General features: G+C 47.5%; 1 pseudogene; it reads left to right on the forward strand.

The window, feature by feature from the left end:
- The first annotated feature begins 599 nt into the window (after nt 1-599).
- LOC100300045 (neugrin-like) lies at nt 600-2,376 on the forward strand (annotated as a pseudogene).
- The last annotated feature ends 3,100 nt before the right edge of the window (nt 2,377-5,476 follow it).

Here is a 5,476-nt window from a genome sequence, read left to right on the forward strand (position 1 = left end):
TAGTTCAAGGAATCTAATTAATGACTGCTCCTGTTTCACTATCACTGGTTTGGGCTTCAAAATGAAAATTTGCTCACGGCATTCTGCTGCTTGAAATTCTTCCTTGTTCACTGTTGCTCTGAGATAAACTCCAGAATGCCTAAGCGAGGCCTGGCCTTGCTCCAGCTCCCACTGTCACACAGATTGTGCTCTTCCCAACAAAGGTGATGTGCTTCCTTGTATTTCACCTGCTGCCTGCTCTACCATCAGTTCCTTTGACCCTCTCTTTCTCTCCTCCCCTGTACCAGCTTGTTACAACTGCTCAAGCTTTCAGACCAGCTCTAGCATGGACTTCCTGAAGCAATTCCTGGGCCACCACGCAGGCGTGGCACCAGCCTGTCCCTGCCTTTCCTTCCCCAGTTTTCTCACAGCATCCTTTGGTGGGATCCTTCTCATAGTGTTGCTGGGTGTTAATACATCTGTCTCTACCACCAGATTGCATTTTCTTTTTTTTTTGAATGTCCACTTAGGAACAGGCCCTGAGTGGGGTACTTATTACACATTATACCATTCAATCACACAGCAGTCTTTTTTGTGTTTTGTTTTGTTCTGGGGTGCATAGTGGGGTAGGTAGGATCTTAGTTCCCCAACCAGGGATCAAACTCCACCTCCATTGGATCTTCCAGCTCCTTGCATTGGAGGCACAGTCTTCATTACTGCGCTGTCAGGGATGTCTGGACTGTATGTTTTCTGAAGGGAAAGACTGTCTTCTTGCATCATCAGGATCTAACTGGGACCTGTCATGCAGTGAGAGGAATCCAGCTGACATGAAATGAAATGACCAAGAGTAGTTGGGTGTTGCTCTCAGCACAAAAGAGTAGGCTGTAGTCATTTAGTGGCGCAAGACAGAGACTGCATTTGCAGTTTTTCCAAGCCTTCTTTTCATGAATTTATCTCTAGTGTTACATAATCCGTTAACTGTTCTGATAGGAGATGTCTTCACAAATGGCAAATCTGCTTCTTTTTTTCATGGGTATTTACACAGGGAATTTGCAGTCTTGGTCAGTTCCCAGACTGGCTGAAGTCTTTGATGTCAGCACTGATGTGATCCGAAGGGTTTTAGAAAGCAAATTTGTACCTGTTAGGGTCCACAAGGGGCACAGAGCATATTATTTAAAAATGGTCCATTGCGCTGACCTGGCGAACAAGGGATGAAGTCACAGTGGCCACATTGCCCTGGTAGCGTCCTGTTTTTCCTTAAGACAGTGTCCCATTTTTCCCTGCTGGTGCCAGTTTCTCAAGACTACGTGACCATCCGCCTGTGAGACCCCTCTGACTATGTGATCACAAGACCCCCAGCTGCAGGCTAAAGATAAACTAAGGCCCCCTCCCTTCGGGGCACAATTTCCCATCGATAGGGTATGAGAAGGGTTGGCTGTGAAGGGAGATCACTGGTTTCTCTCTAAAGCCAGTTACTTCCTCTCTTCCTATAATAAAGCTTTCTCTGCCGGAAAGCCCAGCTCACTCTCTTTTTCCCCGTGTTCACCTTCCAGTAACCACACTGGAACAGAAACTGAAGCAGGATCAAAAAGTCCTTAAGAAACTGGACTTGCCCACTCATTCCAGGAGCTCCCAGGCCCTGGATTCCTCAGAACTACTTTCTGCAAGCCAGTCTGCATCAGGCTGTTTGCTGATGCCTAGGGATGAAGCCTCATCCAAAGGCCATGGTCACAGCACAGCTTTGAAAGCCATTGAATTGAACACTCACAGTAGATACACCAAGGATACAGAAGGAAAGGAATAAAGGAGTCCAGGGCCTGGAGGAGGGGAAGTGTTTAGTGCCTGTTGCTGCTGCTCTAGGTCACCCACCAGCAATTGTGGGGGAGCGAGAGGAACTGACAGCGACCAGAGGTTGGAAGAGCTGAAGGCAGGGGACCCTAGTGACCAGATCTTCAGCGACAGAGTTGTGCAGAGGGGATGAGAGTTTTCCAACAGCAATGGGAACTTCCTGTACAGAATCTGCCGGCCAAGAATATTTGGTTCTGCCTGGGTTTCTGTGTATGAATTACCCACCTTGGAAGCGGGGGAAATGATGAGCATGGAATGTCAGATGAAAGGTTTGAATCTGACAAAGGGCAGAGGACTTCACAGGGCAGAAGTGCCTGGGAGTGGGGCAGTGACCAGCCACGTACAGTCCAGCCTCCTGGAGCACAGCCCCTGCTCTGATCCACATGCATCTTCAGGACTCACCCGTCTTGCATGTGCTCTTTGACTTGCTCTCTGTTACTTTTGTTACTGTAGTCACACATAATGGCCTGCCTCAGAGAATCCTGCCCCTCTGCCTGACTGTTAAACTAAAGTGCCTTTGTTCAGAACTCTGTCCACCTGTGGATGGCAGGAAGGAAGAAATTAACACATTCCCTTCCTGAGACTTGCCATTCTACAAGATATTTGCAAGATTAACAGCCTTTTCAGTTTGTTTCCTCACCTCTTCTATCTCTAATTCATAAAAGAACCTGGCATCCAGCCCCCGAGAAGATGGTTATTTGGAAACATTAATCGGCCATCCTCTTGGTCAGCCGGCCCTCAGAATGCAGCTGTATTCTTTGCCTCAACACCTCGTGTCATGTGGTGAGCATAGCGAGCTTGGACCCTTGACCTTGCTCCTGACCTCTGTCCTCAGCTGATTTTAATCTGCATCCTAAGCAGCTCTGTGCCAGCTGCAAAGACAGGGAGCCAGTTCACACATCCCTCCCAGGGCAGGAGGCCCGTCTGGGCAGGACTCAGCACACAGGAACCGTGCACAGAGCCCTTGTTGCAGAGCACCCCCAGCCCTCTTCCTGGGCAGAGCTGGCTCTGAGCACCTCAGAGCAGGATTTGGACTAACAGCTGCTCCTGGACAAGTTGGTGACCCTGGGCTTCACTCTGTGTGGCCTCCCTCCACCAGGTCTTCCAGAGGCTTCCACTGCACCAGGACCCTGGGCCCCTGTCTCCACCCACTACCCCTTTTCTTCCTGACTCCTGGGTCCCTCTCCTTAGGAGAAAGCCTCCTTGAAATTCTGTCCCGCTCATGGGCCAGAAAAAATGATTAGAAATCAGGCCAGAGCTTCAGGCCCGGGTCCATCCTGACCCTCAAGACTACACTTTTCTGTTCCTTGCACCTGGACAGCACAACAAGGCCCATTTTTGCAACTGTGAGCCCCTGAGGGGTGAGGATTGGCTGACCTAGACGAGCCACCCAGCCCTTCCCAGCAATGCCTGGGTTGAGGTCTTTACAAACAGCCCCCTCCAGGAGATGGGGCTTCCCTGGTGGTTCAGTTGGTAAATGAATCTACCTGCAATGCAGGCGATGCAGGTTCCATCCCTGGATCAGGAAGATCCCCTGGAGAAGGGAATGGCTACCCACTCCAGTATTCTTGCCTGAAAAATCCCCTGGACAGAGGAGCCTGGCGGGCTACAGTTTATGGGGTCTCAAGAGACCAACCTTACACTTAGACCTTTATCTTGAAAATCTGTTGCTAAGCCATGTCTGATTCTTTTATGACCCAATGGACTATAGGCCACCAGGGTCCTCTGTCCATGGGATTTCCCAGGCAAGAATACCGGAGTGGGTTGCCATTCCGTTCTCCATGGAATCTTCCCCACCTAGGGATCCAAACCCAAGTCTGTGGCATTGACAGATGGGTTCTTTACCACTGAGCCATACTAAAATGGGATCTTTATCTTATTTGGAGCTTATTCTTGTGTATGGTATTCGGGAATATTCTAATTTCATTCTCATTTTCACTGTTCAAGAAACCAGTGAGGTAGGAGATAGATGGGCTCCAGGTTGGAAATTCACAATCAGCCAGCCTCTGCTCTGCATTTCCTGAGGCAACATAGGTGGGGTCCAGTTGAGGAATTTAAAACCAGCCCCCTGTTAGCTCTCAGAAATTGAAGTAACAATAGAAACAGAGTAAGTAGCCAGTCTTTGTCTCTAGTAAACATCTCAAGGGAATAATCTTGGCAAGAACAAAGAGAGGCAAAGCCCTGATTGAGTAAAGGATTAGGGAGAACACTACACTCGCGATGCGCAGAAAGGCTCCTTGGAGTCAAAAGTCAGAGGATAATTCCAGGCCATAAAGAGTCATGCTCCTCCCAGAAGCCTCCCCCTTCAAGATACATCTTGGCTAAGGTTTGTATGTGCACCCCAGGGGAGGGTTCTGAGACAAATTAACCGGTGGGGGGGGGGGGGGGGGGAGTTACAAAGATTACAAAGCAAGATGATTGGCCTAAGGGAAGACAAAGACCCAGATAACTGGCCTCTTATAAAGGATATAAACTTCCAAAGGCACAACTCTCTCTCTGAGCTCACCTGTGGATCTTTCCACATGTACTTTTTTTTCTCAATAAACTTTTTACTTTACTCTTTACTTTTTGCCTCCTCACCTGAATTCATCCTTGACCAGGCAGGCAAGACAAGGGACCTTAGCCCTGACTGCTGGCTCCTGTGGTTCAGTGGTTAGGACTCCCCGTCTGGGAAGCTAAGACCCTGCTTCCAGCTACTGCTCACTGCCGCTTACAGCTGGGCACATTGGAAATGACCAGCACACTGTCCTCCAGAGTGGCTGTCACCAATTTGTATTTCCAGCAGCAGAGGAGGACGGTTCCCCTTCCTCCACAGAGTCTGCAGCATTAAACGTTTGTGGAGTGCTTAACAATGGCCGGTTTTGATTTGAATTTCTCTAATATTTAGCGATGGTGACATCGTGTGACTTTTCTTAAAGGATGTGAGTTAAAGGTACCTGCTGAAGGCGGCTCCCTGAACATCTGCCCAGTTTTGAGTTCTTTTTTGGTGACCACTCCTGGGGGACTTCCAGAGGGCAGTTGTTTACTTCCAGCCCCAGGTCCTTGGGAATATAAAGTGCCCATCAGTGCAGCTTGTATAGTTGCTGTCACAAAAAACAGCACAAGGGGGCAGCATTTCTTCATGTTCCACTTTCATTTTTCCTTTTTCTGGGCATTCATTGTTATTTTACTTTGGAGTAGAATTGATTTCTGATATTGCGTTTTGTTTCAGGTGTATGGGCACTTGATTTACTTAGACACAGACGTTTATCAGTTCTTTTGGGGGTTCTCTTTCTCATATAAATGATTAAAATCTGTTCCATAGACTGCCCTGTACTATTCAATGGATTAGTTGATTGTATCAAACAACTATATTAATGATATATAGTTTGATATATATTAATTAGCATAGGTTATTAGCAAAGTCTTAATTTATCCCTCAATTCTAAGATTTTTTTTTGGTAATCATAAATTTGTTTTCTAAGTTTGTGAGTCTGTTTGTATCACGCAATATCCGACATTTGCATTCATTTCAAGAATTCAACTGTCAGTGATGCCCTGTGATATTTGTCTCTCTCTCGGACTTCCTTTACTGAGTAAGGTAATCACTCTGTCCATCCACGCTGCTGTCAATGGCGTTATTCTGTTCTGATTCACGGCTGAGTAGTGT

This window comes from Bos taurus, chromosome 21 (genome assembly GCF_002263795.3).
Source record: "Bos taurus isolate L1 Dominette 01449 registration number 42190680 breed Hereford chromosome 21, ARS-UCD2.0, whole genome shotgun sequence".
Taxonomy (NCBI): Eukaryota; Metazoa; Chordata; class Mammalia; order Artiodactyla; family Bovidae; genus Bos; species Bos taurus.